The sequence below is a fragment of the Lactuca saligna genome, chromosome 4 (assembly GCF_052625555.1).
Source record: "Lactuca saligna cultivar CGN05327 chromosome 4, ASM5262555v1, whole genome shotgun sequence".
In the NCBI taxonomy this organism is placed as follows: Eukaryota; Viridiplantae; Streptophyta; class Magnoliopsida; order Asterales; family Asteraceae; genus Lactuca; species Lactuca saligna.
Window position 1 is genome coordinate 281,182,569 of NC_136420.1, and position 23,364 is coordinate 281,205,932.

Sequence of the window (23,364 nt, forward strand, 5' to 3'; positions counted from 1 at the left end):
GTAAACTACCATAAACGAAAAAATCAAACCCATTTCCCAATATTTGCTATTAATGAAAACATATAAGCAACAATTTTCACAAATGCCATTGTAAGGAAACTTAAAATAAGATAAAAATCAAAACTTTTTTCTTTATTTATAAAAGTGCAAAAAACTTGTGCTTACAATGCAAATACAAGTGAAAACTATGTTGTTATCTATTACTAAGCAATTTATCATAACTCTTAAGTAGCAGCTCAAAATTATGATCATAGAACCATGCGATCAAAATCCATTTCTTTGCAATCAGAATCAGCTTACTCTTTCTTTAATCTTCCTTTCTTTTCTTCGATTCTACAAAACATCAAAATGTAATTACATTACATCATGTATTAAGAATCTCCAAATAAGAACTTAATAGAGTTAGATAACGGACTTTACCTAAAGTAGAGTCAAACTTTTTGACTTTACCATACTTATGATCTTTCAGGTAAATATGACAGCTTCGCAACCAATGGCCCTTCTATTGGCAATAGAAACTTATGGACTCTTTGGGAATAGTACACGGGACTATCTCAAACATATCCTTTCTCTTTACCATTTGATCAAATGTCTTGACCATGGCCGATCCCTTTCCAATGGGAAGAGAAAGTTTTTCTGGACTTCAAATGTTACCATTTCCAGTGTCCATGGAAGTTTGGAGAGTAGATCTTCCAATAAAATTTGCTCTATCAGTGCGCCAAATCGTTTATGATTCGGCAGCAACAAGCAAATAGGTAAGATCAATAAGGGTCATGTCGTGATCTGTCATATAGTAGTCCTTAATGAGCTAACTATATGAATTTGGGAGTGACTGAAGAACCAAGTCAACAGCTAACTTCCTCGAGACTTTGATACCCAACTCTCCCAGCCTATCAATGTGTGACTTCATCTCCAAGACATGTGCACATACAGACCTTCCATCTTGATGTTTGCTAGCCAATAGAGCTTGAGTGACCTTGAACTTTTCAAGTCTTTGAACTAGTGGGCTAGGGAGAATTATTGGAGGAGGTGGAGGAAGTGAAGTTCCACAACATCATGAAGAAGGGATTGATCTTTCACCTTGATCGTCTTGTGGAATATCATCTTTATGAAGAAAGTATTTGGGAAGACCATAGTTATCATAACTAGACATCTACAAGGGAGAAATTCAGGTTTAGTTGATTTAAGTCCTTAATATAACACCCAAATTAAATATTAAGGCTAGGACCCAACACAATATTCTACAATTCGGAAGAGGGATGTCGTAATCTAACTATAAAATATTTGAAGGTAGGTAAATGGCGATTTACCAATTTCCACCATGAAAATCGAAATTTATTATGCATTGAAATTCCTAGATCTTTTTAGATTCATTGAAGTTTTCAATGACATGTTTAAATCTTGATTGTGCCCTTCAAGTTTGTGATTGGGATGCTGAGGATCAAAAACAAGGTGTGAATAACCATGCAGATTAGCTTGGTACACTTAATTTTACAGATCACCTAATCAATGTGTCGGTTAACCACGCACTCTCCATTGATCTATGATTAACATCAAGCTACCCCTTGCCACATACTGTCAGTCCTAGATTAGTGTGCTGGTTAACCACACGTGCTCCACTAACGACTTTACAATGTGCAAAGTGCAAGTTCATGGATTAGCACCAAATTCACATTTTTTCCTAAGTAACTAAGATTGGAAATTTATATGTTAAACCGAGAGCGTGCATAAAAAGAACGCCCAAATTTGACTTTATATGAGGAAGTTATGATTTTTCTAAAATTTGGCATAGTAGTATGCAACCCGAAATTTGAATATTAGATCGACCGATTTTTAGCCGACACAACCTAAACGGGAATCAAAGATCTCATTAATAAGAGCTCAATGATAAAAATACAGACAAAAACGGACGTCGGATGACAAAGTTATGAATATTTAACGGAATTTACCTATCCAGGCCTGTAAAAATATTACTTTAAAAATAAATTCAAAATTAGTGGACAGAGTCTAAACGAAATTTGTAGAGTTTTTCTCCACCTACGCATGGATATAAAAACGTCGAAAACGGAGCTCGTATGCGAAAGTTACGGAATTTAGAAGTCGGAAGGGTGCTGCTACAAGGAGGGTGACGTGACCGAATCTCGTCTCTTGTTTGCTCCCTACGGACTTCACTTCGGATCACAACATCTGGCCTTCGGACACCCCCACGTACTGAATACGCCCAACGTACACCGAAGGTATGCCCATCGGTCTCGCATGCTTGGTCCGGAAACTCCACGTCGCCCCATCCGAAGTTCGCCATATGTCCCTCCTATGAGCAGCGTACTCTTGTACGCTCTGTGTACCAAAGTACGCCCAACATAACCGAAGACTAGGGCCTATAAAAGGGATGCAAGGGCTGCCATAAATCTTCACACCATAACCCTTCTCTCTCTCTCTCTCTCTCTCTCTTTCTTTCTCTCTCTCTCTCTCTCTCTTTAACTTCTCTCTAAACCTCCCCTAACCTCTAGTACTTCCTAGGTGCTAAGAGGCAAGTCTCGGAGTGCCAGAAGGCTTAAAAAAAATATTTTTGGCTCAGAAGTTCTGCCCTTGCAGAACCCGGTTCCTAGCCAAACCCCCGATAAGTGAGATATGCTTACCCTACTCTAAGTATAGCTTATGTTTAAGTTTATTATTGTTATTATGAATTTATAAACAATATATATATATATATATATATATATATATATATATATTAAAATATAATGTAAAAAATCTTATTATAATATCTTTTAACTACTCGTGGTACGGGGAATTTGGTTTGAATGGCTGCATATGGTTGTTGGATTTCAGAAGTGCTATAATGCCAAAATGGTCCTACCCTCCGATTTTTCATGTCTGGCCCCTGTCTTTACATAGTAGTTGAAAAGTATTTTTTAACACTTATAAAACAATGTTGCTCGTAAATAGTCTCTATAAATATTAGACTAAAATCTAGTGGTAATAATATTAGGTTTCGTCGAAGGAAACGATTGTTAGAAGCGAAGCGCTGTCCGGATTTCGAGTCATCACTTTAACAAGTGAGTGCATAGTTACTTTCATATTATACATAGATATGAAATATTTAATAATATGTGTTCATTTATTTGTGTTCTTGATATCTATGGTGGATGAACAAAATACACATGTTTTATTCGATTTAAACTGTATACATATTTTATACCTATAATTATGACGGGTAAAGATGGGTAGATTAAATGTGAGATGAGAAGAGAGATGAAAGATGATATAGATGATGAGAAGCGATGACCCAAGCGATAGCCCAGTCATCTAGTAGAGTATAGATGACAACCACGGACTATTCTAGATAGTCCAATGGAACATTAGCAGGCTTGTAACCTAAGTTGTTTTGAACGATGTGCTCACGAGATGTACTATAAAAATCCATTGACATGTATTATGGGTGGACTCCCTAAAATAATATTGTCAATAAAGAGATAAACCATGACAACTATGGATTTAGTGCCTCACAAACGAACATTGGCAGCTATGGACTTACTGATGGGTTTCTACAAACAATCCTATGTATGCATGCAACCCTAATTTGGATCTATGTTTTCACTATTAAATACACAACATTATGAACACATGGATAAAACCCTAATGTAGCATGCTATTTTCGAAATTCATATATAAGGTTAGATCACATACCTCTTGTTGTTATATTGCAATAACAACTTAAATCTTCAAACCCTTAGTCTTGAAAGCAAACACCACAAGTGTAGTGCCTCTAATGGCTCACAAACACCACAAGCAATTGAAGAGGCTATAGAGAGAGAAGGGAGGAGGTAGAAATCATCCTTAGATGCTTTAGGGATCAAGTGGACGAAATACTAAGGCCTTAGGGGTCTTTATATAGGGTTGGGATTAGGGTTTCAGTCCTTATCCTTATCCAGTTACTTGCCCACCAAGCAACCACAAGATAAGCCTTGAAAACCCTTATCTCTTGGATCTTGGACGATTTTTAGGATATCCTTATCCTTGAATTCGTCCATCCTTTAACAAGGATAACCATTGCCCTATTTTGCAACTATCACATAATTACAATTCAACCCCTCTAGTTTAATTAATTACACTTGATCACAAAATTAATTCCTAATTAATTATTGATCAATATTAATTAAACAAATATGATTTCTCCTTTAATATATTATTCTTATAACATATTAATAAATCATAATAACCTCTTTCTCTATTTATTTCTCCAGTCAAGTTGCTTTGGTGAAGGCAACCCAAAAGGACCATGCACAACTGGGTCAAGTACTTGCCTAATATAGTTGCAGCCTTAGACACCATTCCAACAGTCTCCCACTTGGATAAGTCTAGTAACTATATACACAAGTACAATCCGGTTTGCAATCGTAGCTCTGAAAGACGCTGTTAAAATCTGATCTAATCAATCTTGTCCTTTAGATAAGGGATCATACAGTCCTCTGTTAGATATCATGCTGACAATTTTATGGAATAATTAGTCTAGCATTTGGTTTCTCGATCTCCGATTTCTTTTACATAGAACTTAATCGAACACATCAATTCAGTTCTGACAGGGCCCAGCACATAAGTCAAATCAAATCATCGAACGGCCGAGATATCGCTTTTTCCTTATTAGGATAAAAGGAACAGATAAACTTTGACTTATATGCATTTACTTATTCATTAATCAAGTATACACAACAATGCGTTTTATAACACCGAGTTACTGATGCGTTTTCGCATTATCAATGTACAATCAATTAACAAATAACAAACCATATATCTAGGTTTTTAAGACTATATGATATTATCGTCTTGCGATCACCTTTTATATCATATTCCATAAGGTGATTCCAGCAAGCGCGGGTTTGTTCCAATGCTCAAAACCAGTTCATAAGCACTCATGAACGCTGTAGCAATCTTTTGCTATGTCTAATACCATTTAGACAATCTACACACCAATTCATGACAATCTTCATTCATATCTACTTCCGACATATGAACGATTGTGAACAATTTGAATAATTCGATTATTCTTAATAAACTCAATTATTCTGGAAGTCAAAACATGCAAAGTGAAACAATTGTTAAACAATTAACATAAGACAATAACATTACTCATAAATAAAACTCCTTTATTTAATCATCAAATGTTAATTACATTTATCTATTACACGTTTCTACTACTATCTAATCTATGCTAATATCATCCTTCAGCCCAATACTCCTAGCATGCTGCAAGTGCTTAACCCTACTCAGTCCCTTTGTAAGCGGATCTGATGGGTTATCTTCTGATGATATCCTCTTCACTATGAGTTGTCCTTCTTCTACACGATGTCTGATGAAGTGATATTTTCTGTCGATATGTTGAGATCTACCATGATCCCTCGGTTCCTTGGTCAAGGCAACCGCTCCTTCATTATCACAGAAAATCTCCATGGGCTCCTTTATGGCAGGTACAACTCCAAGGTCACCGATGAAGTTCTTCAACCATATTGCCTCCTTCGATGCTTCGCTCACTGCAATGTACTATGATTCGTACGTTGAATCAGCTACGGTTTCCTGCTTGGAACTCTTCCAAGTTATTGCTCCTCCATTCAGGGTAAAGACCCAGCCCGACTGTGAATGCTAGTTGTCCCTGTCGGTTTGAAATCTGGCTTCACTATACCCTCGCACCTTCAAGACATCACTCCCTCCGAGGACTAAAAACCATTCGTTCGTCCTCCGAAGGTACTTAAGGATATTCTTCACCGCAATCCAATGGGCTCTTCTAGGGTTCCCTTGATATCTACTAACCATGCTCAAAGCAAAGGCTACATCAGGGCGAGTACAAGTCATAGCATACATGATTGAGCCAACTGCGGAAGCGTATGGAACTTGGCTCATTTCAGCTATCTCAGCTTTGGTACTTGGACTTTGACAACTTGGCATTAATTTGTATCAGTAATTCTCCCTTCTTTGAGTTTTCCATACTAAAACGTTTTAGTACCTTCTCTAAGTAAGTGTTCTGACGAAGTCCTATTAGTCTCTTACTTCTCTCTCTTACTATCCTTATTCCCAAAATATAGGAAGCCTCTCCGAGGTCCTTCATAGCGAAGCACTTCTCGAGCCAGGACTTAACTTCCTGCAGAGTCGGGATGTCGTTTCCTATGAGTAATATGTCATCGACATATAGAACGAGGAATCTTACTATACTCCCACTGGCTTTGACATATACACACGATTCATCTTCACTTCGTACAAATCCAAACTCTTTGACTTTCTCATTGAAGCAAAGATTCCATCTGCGAGACGCTTGCTTAAGTCCATAAATGGACTTCTCAAGCTTACACACTCTATTTGGATGCTTCGGATCCACAAACCCCTCCGGATGAGCCATGTAAACATCCTTAGCCAACTTCTCGTTAAGGAAAGCGGTCTTGACATCCATTTTCCAAATCTCATAATCATGAAATGCAGCAATAGATAGCATCACTCTAATAGACTCTATCTTCGCAACTGGTGAGAAGGTCTCATCATAGTCAACTCCGGGAGTTTGAGTAAAGCCCTTCGCAACCAATCGCGCCTTATACGTGTGTACTTTTCCATCCACGTCGGTCTTTTTCTTGAAGATTCATTTGCACCCAACGGTCTTACATCCGGGCACATTATCAACCAAATTCCAAACTTGGTTATCATACATGGATTGGATCTCGCTATCTATTGCCTCTTTCCATTTTGCAGACTATGGGCCTGCCATGGCTTCCTTATAGCTATTAGGTTCATCAAGGTTTATTAGTGTACTATCACTAATATACGTGTCCCCTTCGGTAGTAATATGAAAACAATACAACTGGGGTTGAACTCTAACTCTTTCAGAACGTCTAAGAGGTAATGATACGTCAATCGGTTCAATCGGAGTTTCCTCCTCGGGTTAAGTGCCAGCGGTAGAAGTTCCTTCATCTATCGACTCTTGAATCTCTTCAAGCTCGATTTGCCTCCCACTGTCTCCTTGGCCTATGAGTTCTCTCTCTCGGAAAACTCCTCTCCTCGCAACAAAGACAACATTGTCTTTCGGTCTATAGAAGAGATATCCAAAGGATTTCTGTGGGTAGCCGATGAAAATACATCGCTCACTACGAGGTTCGAGCTTGTCGTGAGTATCTCGTCTTACGAAAGCCTCGCAACCCCAAACCTTGATATGTGCTAACGAGGGAGCTTTCCCTGTCCACATCTCATGAGGTGTTTTGGCAACCTTCTTAGTAGGGACTCGGTTAAGGATATGGGTGGCAGTCCCTAAGGCATACCCCCAAAACGAGATAGGTAGTGAAGCACGACTCATCATAGAGCGAACCATGTCCAACAAGGTTCGATTATGCCTTTCTGCCACACCATTCAGCTGCGGTGTCCTAGGAGGCATCAATTGTGAAACTATTCCACACTCCTTGAGGTAATCGTGGAATTCAAGACTTAGATACTCTCCTCATCGATCGGATCGAAGCATCTCGATTTTCCTGCCCAATTGATTCTCCACTTCATTCTTGAACTCTTTGAAATTTTCAAATGTTTCTGACTTTTGCTTGATTAAATAGATATACCCATATCTACTATAGTCATCGGTAAAAGTCACGTAGAAGCGGTTTCCATCCTTCGTGGTTGATCTTAACGGTCCACACACATCGGTATGTATAAGGTCCAATAGACCCTCACCCCTTTCGCAAGTACCAGCGAAGGGTGACTTGGTCATCTTTCCAAGTAAGCAAGACTCGCATGTATCATCTTCCCTAAGGTCGAATGACTCCAACACTCCATCCTTTTGGAGTTGGGCTATGCGTTTCTTGTTGACATGTCCAAGACGACAATGCCACAAGGATGCCTTATCCATACTATAGGAAGAATCCATGCATAAAACATCATTTCCTAAGTTATCTATAATCATAACAGTTTCATAAATTCCATTACACGGTATTGCTTCAAAATAAAAGACACCATTTAGATAAGCCAAAATAGAACCATTCTCATTATTAAAAGAAAATCTAAAACCTTGTCTAAACAAACCATGAAATGAAATGATGTTTCTAGCCATTTCTGGTGAATAGCAACAATTGTTCAAATCTAAAGATAAACCATTCCTAAGCACTAAAGAATACACTCCAATCTTGGTCACAGGCGACGATCTTCTGTTCCCCATGATTAGATTTATTCTTCCATACTCCACGTCTCTATTTCTTCTTAGTCCCTGCACATTAGAACAAATGTGGTAACCACAACCGATATCAAGAACCCAAGAAATATCATGAGACGGATCGTTAGATTTAATTGTATATATACCTGCGAAAGACGGCTTGATCTTTCCTTCCTTGATGGCTTGCAGGTACTCTAGGCAGCTTCTCTTTCAGTGTCCTATCTTGTGGCAGTGGTGGCACTCTGCCTCCTTTGGGTTAGGGTAGGGTTTAGCAGGATCAACTTTGGTCCCACTAGAAGAGGCACCATCTCGGGGCTTAACCTTGCGATGGTTCTTAAATGAAGCCTTCCTCTTCTTTCCCTTTCCTTGTCCAATAGCCAAAACAGGAGCAGCGGGAGGATTGGGAGTTGGTGCAACAAACGTTTCCTTGAAGTTGCTTTCAGCGACCCTCAAGAGACCTTGGAGCTTGCTTAGGGTGACCTCTTCTTTGTTCATGTGGTAGGTCATCCTAAATTGATTGTAACTTGGAGGCAAAGAGTGAAGCACCATGTCGATTGCCAAGTCTTCCCCAAAGTCAACATTCAACTTGCGAAGACGGTCGACATACCTTTACATCTTTTGCAGGTGCACGGTAAGAGACTCTCCATGACCCATCTTAGCGGAAATTATGTTCGTGAAAATCTCATAACGCTCTTGTCTTGCGTTTTGGTGGTATCTCTCCAACAATGCTTGGTGCATCTCGTACGGGTACATGTCCTCATAGGACTTTTGGAATTCGGAGTTCATAGTGGCTATCATGATGCAATGTACCTTCGTTGCATCACGCTCGTGAGTTTCAAAAGCGGTCATTTCAGCCGGAGTAGTGATTTGAGGGTTGATTGTCTCGAGCTTCTCATCGAGGACATACTCCTTGTCCTCGTAGCGAGAAATTGTGCAAATGTATCTTATCCATTCGCTAAAGTTCGTCCCATCGAAAGTCACCTTTTGACAAAGGCTCATCAATGTGAATTAACTAGCAACAGTGTTGTTCGCGTTCGACATCTAGAATTAGAAAGGACAAAGATAGATTAGAATATGAATCCCTAATTATCACCCAATTAGAAAAATTAGGGCTAGGATCCAACAACAATATTTACACATTAGAAAAGGGATGTCGTAATCCAACATGCAAACAATTTGAAGGTAAGTGAGTGACGATTCACTAATTCTCCATCATAACTTTAAGTTCTAAATGCATTGAGAATTCATAGGTTTGGATGAGATTCATTGAAACCTTTCAATGACATGTTTAAATCTCGATATGTCCCTCTCGTTTGTGACTGGGATACTGAGGTTCACAAAGTGGGTGTGAATTACCATGCAAATTCACATGATGCCTTCATTGTAACAATCACCTATTCGATGTGTCGGTAAACCACACACGCTCCATCGAACTATGATAAACAATGAATCACCCTTTTCCACCTTCGCTTAGAACCAATTAGTGTGTCGGTAAACCACACACGCTCCACTAACTTCTTAGCGAGGTGCAAAGTGTAATTTCATGGGATTGCATCAATCCACTTTTCCTAAAGTAACTAGGATTGGGAAAATTTTGAAAAACATGTAGTTACTTTGTATTTCATATTATACTTTTAATGAGAGGATGAGGTTGCCCTATCCTACCCGTTCGGCTAACTACCCTCCACCGATCAAGCAACCGGTGGGTGTGAGTGTACACCCATTAAGCGCCATTTTATAGGCAGCAACCTTATACCCACCTTATAAACTGGCTTCGTGAATGAGGCCTACTAACGGTAAGACTAGCATATTAATTATACACACACACACACACACACACACACATATATATATATATATATATTAAACTTGTAATAATATAATAGTATAGGGTGTATTTTAAACATTTCAAAAATACTAGGTTTTTAATCTCGAATTTAAAATTTTTGAAATTTAATACCATTTAAATTAAAATTTTAAATATTAAAACTCTTGATTTAATAATTATCACAAATTAAACTATTAATTTAAATTATTAAATCATAAGGGATTCTCTAAATCATGAGGATAATTACCATTTAAACAATTAACTTATCCTAATCCCTTTTATCCCTCTAAATTTCGAAAATAATGGGATGGGATAATTCAAAATCTTTAATTACCATATTTAACCATTAAAAGATAATTACAAGATTTGGGATTATCCAAATCCCTAAAATTTAGGATCTTATCTTGGGGAAGGAGGCAAATATCGAAATCTAAGGGTTTGCAAACCCTATATTTCGAAATCTTGGATTAAAAGGAAAGGATTCAAAAACCCTTTGAAGATTTTCGCAATTAGGGTTAGGAAACCCTAATCTCGAAATCTATGGCCTCCTAGGGTTTATTGGCTATAAACCCTAATTTGTCAAGTTCATACAATTGAATAATACTAATTGAAAACAAGTTAACTAAAGGCTCTGATACCACTGATGGGATTTCTACAAACAATCCTATGTGTGCATGCAACCCTAATTTGGATCTATGTTTTCACTATTAAATACACAACATTATGAACACATGGATAAAACCCTAATGTAGCATGCTATTTTCGAAATTCATATATAAGGTTAGATCACATACCTCTTGTTGTTATATTGCAATAACGACTTAAATCTTCAAACCCTTAGTCTTGAAAGAAAACACCACAAGTGTAGTGCCTCTAATGGCTCACCAACACCACAAGCAATTGGAGAGGCTATAGAGAGAGAAGGGAGGAGGTAGAAATCATCCTTAGATGCTTTAGGGATCAAGTGGACGAAATATTAAGGCCTTAGGGGTCTTTATATAGGGTTGGGATTAGGGTTTCAGTCCTTATCCTTATCCAGTTACTTGCCCACCAAGCAACCACAAGATAAGCCTTGAAAACCCTTATCTCTTGGATCTTGGACGATTTTAAGGATATCCTTATCCTTGAATTCGTCCATCCTTTAACAAGGATAACCATTGCCCTATTTTGCAACTATCACATAATTACGATTCAGCCCCTCTAGTTTAATTAATTACACTTGATCACAAAATTAATTCCTAATTAATTATTGATCAATATTAATTAAACAAATATGATTTCTCCTTTAATATATTATTCTTATAACATATTAACAAATCATAATAAACTCTTTCTCTATTTATTTCTCCAGTCAAGTTGCTTTGGTGAAGGCAACCCAAAAGGACCATGCACAACCGGGTCAAGTACTTGCCTAATATAGTTGCAGCCTTAGACACTATTCCAACACTTACTGCCTATTAAATAAACCATGACAGCAATGGACTTTGTGCCTATTTCTTAGGACAATTATTAGGAATAAATATTAAGGAATGGGTGATTCTTAGGGAAGATACTTAAGAATAAAGAAGATAACGGGGATGAGTAATTGGGTGAATTGTTAGATGATGAAACATAATAATTATATTATTGTACGTTGAAAACCCTATGTACTCACTAGGTTTTCCAACCCGACCCACTCAATTTATTTGTATCACATGTATTGATACGAAGCTACATTACATTGAGAGATTAAAGGAGATGTAAATCACTAATATAAATAAGGTTTGTTTATGCTTTTGTTTATATATTGGCGATAACATCCCAAAGTTTTAATATAACCAAAATACATTTCTTCGAGAATGCTTTGATAATATAATTATGATGTTTTCTGGGAACAAATTCCGCAATATTATTCTTAAAAATGAATACTTTGATTTTCAAATAAGCATAAATAAAAATTTTAAAAGTGTCATTTTGCAGCTATATGAGCATGAACATCTACTTTAGAATTTGAATAGTCTTCTTAGCTGGTCGTTTGGCTTGAATCTCTCTTTCTTTTGAATCGTAACCTACTAACGATGAATTTGGGGATGTCAGTCCATATAGACTGAAGGCATGCGAGGCAGTCTAGTCAGACCGAAGGTCCTGAGAGCGGATCAGATAGACTATAGATCCTGCGAGGTGGTCCAGTCAGGCTGAAGACTCATATATGCATGTTGTTATTTGTGTTTTTTTGTGTGTGGTACTTTAGGGGAACTCACTAAGCATTAGCTTGCAGTTTAAGTTTCATGTTTTAGGTACTTTAGATGATCGTGAGAAAGCAAATGCGTGCTCGTGCACATCGTTATGGTTTTATGTTATTGGATTCTAGAGATACTCTGATTTGTGATTATTGCTTTTGAGAACAATGTTTAGTAAAAAAATTATGGTTTTTGGTTAGGTTTTAAAAATGAAGACTTTATCTTGATTTATGGGATTTTACGGTTGTCAAATTTCTCGATACTTCTAGAATATATGAAGTGCAAGGAAGATGTAACATGAAGGCATATTTTAGAATATTGTTTATATTTTTTCCCCTATAAAATGGTTGGATTTAATGTATTAAGCACAATGGGTGTTAGGACAAAATAGTTTTTTTTCTTTAGTTGTAGAGACATATAAAGAAAAAAAATCCAATGCAATAAAGAGGCGAACCTCGTCAATATTTTTGAAGTTCTCTTGGATTTAACAAACTTTGAACATTTATATATATGAAATATTCACACAATTATTGAGTGATATTAACAACCTTAGGTTAAACATATGTTACTTTTCATGTGTACGAGACTTTTATTTAGTTGTAACTTAATTATACATTTATATCTTTATTTTTAAATATTATACTAATATGTTTTATACAAATGAAAGTGTTTGGTATTTTGTGAAAACTTTACAAAATGAATAAAATAATATTGTTTTTTAATTTATATCTTACAATGAGTAATTACTTAAATTAATATATAGTATAAATGTTGAATATTAGATAACTGAATAGGATTTAACTAAATGATTTTACTAATGGATTTTTATTTATTAAGATATTGAATTAATTACCACAAATATCATGCATATTATTTTATTTTATTTATATAAGTTTTAGATACGTGTTGTTTTATAAGAATTCAAGTAATACAATTTAAGAATACAATCAGTTTTTACAATCTTAATTGACAATGTTTATTTCATTCTGAATAACAATGACTTAAATCTTTTTAACGAATTATTAAGATTTTTAATTTATTACTACAAATATCATTCATATTATTTTATTTTATGTATATATGTGTTAAATCTTTTTAACGAATTATTAAGATTTTTAATTTATTACTACAAATATCATTCATATTATTTTATTTTATGTATATATGTGTTAAACCTATGTTATCTTATAAGAATTAAAATAATATGCTTTAAGAATAATAATTATTTTTAACGATACCAATTGAAAGTGTTTGTTTAGTAGGTAGTGACATTAACTTCAATATTTTTAACAATATATATTTTTTATTAGTTATATGTGTAAATATATTTTTGTGCAACGCAAGATAATCGGCCATATATATATATATATATATATATATATATATATATATATATATATATATATATATATATATATATATATATATATATATATATATATATATATATATAAAAGTTGAACATTCTATTTGTTGTTTTTCTAAGTTGGATGATTTATATTATATTATTTAACCTACAACACCACATTAGTTAACTAAAATTTTGTTTTCAACAATTTATTGTTGATGTTTATTTTAAGTTATATTGTTTTTTCTTTATCTTAAGGGTAAATTACACGAATGATCCTTATGGTTTAGGGTAACTTGCGTATTTGGTTCCTAACTTATTTTTCTAACTCGGAAGGTCCCTACTGTTTGTTTTTGTTACACACTTGGTCCCTGTCTTACATAAAAAGTCTATTTTTCCCTTGATTTTTTAATTTATTTAAATAAACACACCCTCAATCTCATCCTGTCTCCTTAGCTTACCTACTCTATCATTTTTCTCTATTTAAATAATTGTCTTTTTACGTAAGATAGGGACCAAACGTGTAACAAAAACAAACAATAGGGACCAAATGTGTAGCAATAACAAATAGTAAGGACCTTCCAAGTTAAAAAAATAAGTTAAAAGGATTGGAAGGCATTTAGACCATCTCCAACCTATTTTTATTTTTTTCTCTAAAAATGGAGTAAAAAATGAGGTAAATAGTGCTTCATCTCCAACCTTATTATATTTTTTATTCTATTTTTACCCCCAAAAAGTATATTCCTAGTATATTTCTGTTGGATCTATATGTCCAAGAATCATTATTGAGTGACATTACTAATAACATATGATCATATAGGGTCACACCTTAATCAAGTTGGTACTTATTGAATATTTATTATATATTTGATATTAATAAATAAATTCAACTCTTGTATTTAATTAGAGAAAAATTATTGTTTTGTGAGAACAATATTGTAAGAAGTAGAAAAATAATCTTTATCATATAAAGTATCATAAAATAAGTCATGTATAAAGTTTTGGACACTTTGATTAACCATGATTATATCAAAAGCTTATTATACCATGGTTAAAAGATTAGTAGACAATTTTTGTCCTCTTTTAGAGGCATGGTCGAAAGTCTTTAGAAGCATGGAGGTTGCTTGTCAACCTCCATCATTTTGTTCCTATATCTCTCCTTTACAGCCCATACTTTTGAATATTATATTCAAAAGACCATACTTCAATGAGGTTATAGATAGAGGGTCTTATACATTGTAACGCCCGTAGATCCGGACTAATCAATTTAGAGACGATAGGTGTCAAAAATGAATTTTTGATGAAATATTATTTAAAATGAATAATCTTAACTAAGTTATAGTATATGTTACAAGGTTTGCGTGCATATAAAGAACGTCGAAATCCGAATTATAATGAAGAAGTTATGACCTGTCGAACTTTCGCGACAGAACCGACAAAACACAGTGCGACGTAAATAGTGAATTTACGTTAAAGCGATATTTAGTCTTAGCAATCTAAACGAAAGTCGTATAGTTCGTTAAACCGTGAGCGTACATAAAAAGAACGTCCAAATCTGACTTCGTATGAGGAAGTTATGATTTTTCTAAGTTTCAACTTAGCAGTATGCAGCCTGAATACTCGATTTGAGATCGAGTGGTTTTTAGCCAAAACAATATAACGAGAATCGAAGATCTCGTCAATTGTAGTGAAACGATAAAAAGATAGGCGAAAATGGACGTCGGATGAAGAAGTTATCAATTTATAACGGAGTTTTCCTGTCCCGGCCTACTAAAATAATATAATAAAAATAAAGTCAAAATTCGCTGATGGAGTCTAAACGAAAGTTGTAGAGCGTAGTCTCACCTACGCGTGGATATAAATAACGTCGAAAACGGAGTTGTTATGAGGAAGATATGAATTTTTGAAGTTTATTAAATAATTAAAATATTAAATTTAAATATAAATTCGATATTATCCGATAGAGGGGGGGAGTCACCGGCCTTATCCCCATTACGCCCAATGTAAATATATTTACGCCCAACGTAAATCGTGAATCCAGCCCCTATAAAAGGGATGCGAGGCTGCCTTATTTCTTTACTCATTTCTTCCCTTTTTTCTCGCGTTTTTGTATCGTTTTTCGTGCAAGAAATATCCCGAAGCCCCGATACCATTCCCGAGCCCCGAAGCAAGTCTCGAAGCCCCGAAGATCCTGAGAAGTACGATTCCCGACCCGAAGCTCTGCTCGCGAGGAGCCCGGTTTTTGTGAAGATCTTCCCGATCTACCGAAGAATACTACTTCTACAAGCCGTAGTGCTGTCCGATCATTTTCTAATCAAGTGAGAGTGTGGTCACTTTCTTCTAACACATAAATATGAAGTATTTATTATAAAATACGTGCTATGTGTTTATATCTTGTTGTGTTTTATTTGAGATGAGTGTGGAATGGATGTTTTATATAGTTTTTAAATGAGTTAAACTGTATATGTATTATATATCTAAAAATATGTTGGGTAAAACATAGATAGATGAGATAGTTGGTGTGTGATAAAAGGATGAGTTGGATAATGAGATCAAGAGGCTAGTTTTATGTAACGCCCGTAGATCCGGGGTAGTCAAATTAGAGACGATAAGCATCAAAAATGACTTTTTGATGGAAGATTATTTAGAAGAATTAATCTTAACCAAGTTGTAGTATATGTCACAAGGTTTTCGTGCATATAAAGAACGCCAAAATCCAAGTTATAACGAAGAAGTTATGACCTGTCGAAGTTTCGTGACAGAACCGGCATGACCCAGCGCGCGACGTAAATAGTGAATCTAAGGTAGATAGATATCTATCCTTAGTCTAAATGAGAGTCTAAGATGTCTTCGATAGTAGTCCAATGATAAAAAGACAAATGAAAACCGAGTTCAGATGGAGTTATGAATTTCGAACGGAGTTTTCCTGTCCCGGTCTACTAAAGATAATATATAAGTAATATACTTATAATATATTAAAAATAAAGTCAAAATTAGCCAATGGAGTCTAAACGAGAGTTGTAGATCATAAGCTCACCTTCGCGTCGATATAAATAACGTCGTAAACGGAGTTCGTATGCGAAAGTTATGAATTTCTGAAGTTCGGGGCACGAACCCCAAAGCTGTGCCAGAGACCACGACGTGGCAGGTCTTCTAACACCTCTGGGAGTCCCCCAGATGCATCTTGAGATGACGCATGCAGTGATGATCAAGCCCACGCCGTGGAAAAAGGTTTCACGATGTGGCAAGGTCCAGTTTTGCTCTATAAATAGATTTGAAGGGCCAGCCGAGTTTGGTTGCTCATTCTCTCATCTCTCTCCCATATTACATCGTTTTACGTGCAATTTTAACCCCCTGAAGCCCCGATATCAACCCCGAGACCCGAAGCAAGTCCCGAAGCCCGAGATCCTGAGAAGTGTGATTCTCGAGCTGAAGCTCTGCCCGCAAGAAACCCGGTGTGTGAAGTGATCCCGGTTTCACCGAAGAATATCTACTTGAAGAGCCGTAGTGCTGCACGATCATCTTCTGATCAAGTGAGTGTATAGTGCCTTTCATAAACACGATTATAATACAAGTATTGTTTGAATGTATTAAGTATATGTTTTGGGTGAGTGTGTGGTCACTTTGTTCTAAAACATAAATATTAAGTATCTGTTATGAAATACGTGCTATGTGTTTATATATTGTTTGTTTATTTGAGATGAGTATGGAATGGATGAACTATATAGGTTTTAATGAGTTAAACTGTATGTATATTTTGTATCTACGAATATGTTGGGTAGGACATGGGTAGATGAGATCCGTGAGTATGGATCAGATCAAGAGGTTAGTTTTAGATCCGTGAGTATAGATTAGATCAAGAGATTAGATTTAGATCCGAGAATATGGAATAGGAAAAGAGATAAACTTGTTATTAATCCGGGAGTATGGATTAAGACATAGTAAATTGTCCCTAGTCCGGGAGTATGGATTGGGCAGAGTTTAGATCCGGGAGTATGGATCACAACAGGATTTAGGTATAGTAAATTGTCCCTAGTCCGGGAGTATGGATTGGGCACAGTTTTAGATCCGGGAGTATGGATCATACCAATACGTAAACTTGTTATTAATCCGGGAGTATGGATTAAGACATAGTTAATTGTCCCTAGTCCGGGAATATGGATTGGGCACAGTTTTAGATCCGGGAGTGTGGATCAGACCAAGAGATTAGTTTAGATCCGGGAGTATGGATTAGACCAAGACGTTAGTTTTTGGTCCGAGAGTATGGATCGGGTGGAGAGATTAATTCAGATCCGTGAGTAGGTGTGACAACCCGAAATTTCCATTCTGTACAAAGTATATCACTTCAATAGAAGTTATAGCAGTCACAGTTAATTTTCAGACTTTTCGCGTAAGTTTGAGTAATTCAGGGTTTACACTACAGGAATTATCAGGAGAGTGGGTGCACTAGGGTTTTGTGCAACACTGTTATTCCAACACTCTATTATATTAGAAATCATTTCATGAATAAAAATATTTTCTGCCAAAATATCTCAGGACTATAAATAGATTTCTGAACCAAATTCATTCATTATTCACATTTCCGACTAGAGAAAAGCCATTTTCTCTCTGACAGATCTTCGGTTTTTTATACCAAAACGTGAGTAACTCTTTATAGTAATGTTAGAAAGCTTTATATGTGTCTATAACATGATTTAGAAGGCTAAAACATGAGATCTAGGAGTTTACACCCCAAGGTGTTCTTGGGCGGTAAACTCCCGAAACGAAGCCAAAACTGACACTTGTGTTATGATACGGCCTTAGATGATTATGTATTCATGTTAGGGACAAGAAAACAAGCCAAAATCCACCCAAGTTTGGGAGTTTACGGCCCTAGATAATCCTAGGTCGTAAACTCCAAAATCAAACACTAAATGATGATTTAAGGGCTCTAGGACTTTAAGGCTTGTATCTAGACTATGTTCCCAAGTAGTGAAAGGCCTTAAACAAATCAAAAGACAAAAACAAAAGTGAGTTTACGGCCCAAGTGAATCTTAGGCCGTAAACTCCATATAAATGGACAAAAGGGTGTTTTCAAGACACTTAAAGCCCTAGACCCCTTCATGGAATTGTTTCCCACAAAAATGATGAACCAAAGTACATAAAAATCACTGATCAAGGTGAGTTTACGGCCAAGGGAATGCTCTTGGGCCGTAAACTTAAAAGAATGGCACCAAAGTGTGCCTAGGGTTCTCATTAGCTTTAAAAAATTGTCTAGAACATGTCCTTCAAAAGCAAGAGGCTTGAAAACAACAAAAACACCATATACTTAGAGTTTACGGCCGTAAACTCTAAGGAGAATGGCCTTAGGGCCGTAAACTCATATTTGGAGTATTTCTAGACCTTAAACCCTTCCAAGGATTTAACCACCAAGTTAGAATAATTCTAGAAAGCATTTGGGACTTCAAAACACACCAAACACACATGTTTGGGAGTTTACGACCGTAAACTCAAGAGTTTACAACCGTAAACTCCATGTGTGTTAGTATATGAGGAGTAAACTCAATTATAGGGTCCTTTGGAACCCTAAACACAAGTGCCTTGTCCCACATTAGCTTAGATGCAATCCTTAGGGCCTATAACACTTATATAAAGTGTTTATTATGCCTAGGATATCTTAACTTTATCAATTAGTGATTTAAGACTAATTGAATGCATATATGTGTGATTATATGTTCATTAGGATCGTAGTGTGTGTACAAGTCCTCGCTTGACACCTAGCCATCCTATACCGTTCTGTTCATTCCAATCACCAACTACAGGTGAGTTCATACCCCTAATCAATGTTTTAAATGATTTTAAATGCTTTAAAGGGGGGAATACAAGTAGAAACAAACATGTTATTAAATCATTGTTATGTATTTTATAACTGTGTTTGTCATTTAACAGATTTCACATACTACAAAATGTGATGCATGAAATGGTTTTAAATCTTAAAAACGTATTGTTATCAATTGTTTTACCTTTGAAATGTATATTATAAATGACATCAAGTCATTGTTAATTATTGTTCAAAACCCATAACATGTCTTATAAAACCATTTTACATTATTGAACTAAACTATGCATGTACACTTATATTCTTATATATGTATTGATGTTATAGTTTACAGTTTTCATTTAGTTTCGCACACCCTTGAGTAGTAAGAGTGTATAAACCTAATTGAACAACCAATTACCTTCCAGTAAGTTATCATAGGGATAATTTGGAGATACCAAACATAATTCCTATTACAAGGAATCACACAAGAGTCAGTTCATTCATGAGTCTATACCAGTACATTACCTGATACATGAGTACCTTTACATCTGATTACATGATACATGAGTACGTTTACATATACTTACATGATACATGAACACGCTTACATGGATGCATTACATGAGTACCTTTACGTAGATACACTTAATTATGTACATTAACATGAATACTTGTATCTCGAATTGCGAGGATGATTTATTAGTACCTTCTATTTAAATCTTCCTGCATATCCCTAGTACCTCGGGATATCTAGACATGACCCTATCCCTAGTACCTTGGGATACCTAGATGGGCCCCTATCCCTAGTACCTCGGGATATACGTACGGGACTAACCATTCCGGAACCCATTTGTTAGCAACAGTGGGTGATGAACATCTACAGATGCCTACGGTTATTACTTATATTAGGAGTACCTTTAAAGGGACTAACCCTTCCTTCCCCATGCTGCTGCTACAGAGGACAATTGGACAATCTTCGGATGTTCATTAGGTTATATATGTCGTGTTAACCCTAGTACCTTGGGATAACAGTTACATATGATGTGTTAGTCCTAGTACCTAGTGACAACACTTACAGTAGTACATTTTCCTGTTTACTTTATTTTGTGATTCTTTCACATAAACGATGAGTTAGACTAAGTACTTTAGTACTAAAAAATTAAAGGAAAACTATCATTTTACTTACAAAACATTCGGGTCTTGGTAGAAGACTACATCTCAAACTGATAGGAAATAAGGGATTTTCTAGGGTTTTTCATACGTACATCAACATTTTCATTTAACGATTTACATGGCCTTTATAACAGATTTTCACAAACAAGGCAATGACACTTATATACTTATGAATTCACCAGCTTTAAAGCTGATACTCGCTTTCAAAATAACTTGTATTCTCAGGTCATCAGTAGACAAGTACGGAGGCCATGTTTTGAGAAGACGGAGTAGACAAGTCTCGTCTTTTATTTTGATTGTATATTTTTGGTGTCTTACTACAATGAAAGAAACACACATGTATTAAAACTTTACTTATAATGCAATGGATGATGTTGTTGCTTGTTTATTATATTACACTGTTGTGATACTGTACACGACATCCTCCACCCCTGAACGTTTCCGCCGTTCGTGGTTTTGGGGTGTGACAGTAGGGATCAGATAAAGAGGAAAGTTTAGATACGAGAGTTTAGATCGTGGCGTTGTGAGGATCGATGGGGTGGGATAAGAGTTGCTTTTATATGGTGAAATTATATAATTTTGGATGTTCTATATATATTTATATGATATAACATTGTGGGATGAAAACCCTATACGCTCACCAGGCTCCCAAGCCTGACCCACTCAATTTCCTTTGTATCACAGGTATCGATACAAAGATATATTTCACGGAGAGATTAAAGGAGATGTAAAATCATTAGTGTAAATAATGTAAGTTCTGTTTATGCTTATGTGTCTGTATCGGAACATGACATCCCGATATTATGTTATATAATGAAAATACATTTCTTTAAAGAAATGATTTGATAAATCTTTATCAATTTTTAGAAACAAATTCCGCAACTGTTTTCTTTAAAAGATTACTCTGATTTTAAAAACAAGCATAAACAAATCGGTCTTTTCTGGCCGAGAAATTGGGGATGTCACAGTTGGTATCAGATCATTAGTTTAAGCGAACTAGGAATTTGTAGGAAATTTCTAGACTTAAACTTAGGATGCTAAGTAATGATTGTGAGGAGTGTGTCTAAAATATGATAGGTAGTACACCTAAATTGACACAAGCATTAGTTTATTTTAGGAATGATGCCTAAAATGCTTTTATGTGCTAATTGTTTTGTGTGATAGCTAAATTGAAACTATTATTTGTTCGGATCTATGGTCTGTTGCCGACCGGATCTAGAAGCCTTATGTGTATAGAATTCTAAGCGTATAACTAAGATATTAGAACTAGCATGTAAACGTTTCGGAGGAATAAGGAGATTTATATGTTTATCGTAATTAAAAACTTTCTTATCTTAAAAATTCTCGCTTGGTACACCAAATGTCTGTTTGGATGTACAAGAGGTCATGGTGAAGACTTGTAGATAAATTGAGTAAATTCATGAAATGAAGAAGGCTTATGATAGTGGATGACACCTATCATAAGATATTGTGAGAGTGGTATCTTGCCTTTAGAGTATGTCTTATGAAATAACAGTACGTTTAGAGGAGTACGGTATGTCTGAAGTACACTTTCGATTGGCAGGATGATGGAACGATTGATGCAATTCATGAAGTTGTTTTATTGTCTGGTATTTCCATCACCAATCAAGTTGAAGTAGAGTTGCTGATTGAAGATTGAGTAATGAAGAAGTCCTAGTAGAGTCTAGGGAAATTGTTTATGATTATTTGGACACATTCGTATGTGTTAAATTGTATTGTGATTTTCTTGTATGGTGACTTGGTCGACTGCGGGACAATACCTGGGACGAGTATGAGTAGGTGTGAAAGATAGTAGATGCATATACTACCGGAAGCACAGGACTCACACTTGGATCAAGGAAAGTCACAAGGTTACCAAGAAGCTAGTAATTGATTCCGTTTTGTTCAAAGTGTGTCATTACCCTTGTTTCGGTAGTGACTAGTAAGATGGTTGTTATTCCGACCCTAGTGGTAATATCAAATTGAGTCCGACTATGATGAGTTTGTTACGTGTTCATAGAACCAAGTTCGAGGTAGCATTTAACTCAAAGTCAAAATATTGAAATCAATGCGATCGATAACATTGCGCTCGTTGTTAAGGAAGCTTGTAGCTAGAAATGCTACATGTAAAAATGTGATTATATCACGTTAGAATATGAAAGAAGGTATATTCCATTCTGGAATTCGACTCTAAGAGACTTGAGTCTAAGCGTTGCATCATACGATGAGAGGTCAATAGAGCACGAACCATCGGTCTGTTATAATAGATAAAGGAAAGCATTTATCCTGAAAAGAAGAACGAGTCCACAATAAGGACTTTTTTTCTAACTTGGAAGTTATGATTGAAAGTACAGCATATTACGATAAGCAGATGCAAGATTGGGCATCGTCTATGGTCAAGAAAGCCATAGAGTTAAATACTCTATCGAGGAAACATAGAAGTTACGGTTATTACCTAGGATGAAGAGATAACGTGTGGAATCATTATGTGAGCCCTATTTCGTTGATGATTCCGGGACGTAATCATCCTAAGGGGGAAATAATTGTAACGCTCGTAGATCCGGGCTAGTCAAATTAGAGACGATAAGCATCAAAAATGACTTTTTGATGGAAGATTATTTAGAAGGATTAATCTTAACCAAGTTGTGGTATATGTTACAAGGTTTCCGTGCATATAAATAACGCCGAAACCCGAGTTATAACGAAGAAGTAATGACCTGTCGAAGTTTCACGACAGAACCGGCATGACCCAGGGCGATGTAAATAGTGAATCTAAGGTAGATAGATATCTATCCTTAGTGATATAAACGAGAGTCGAAG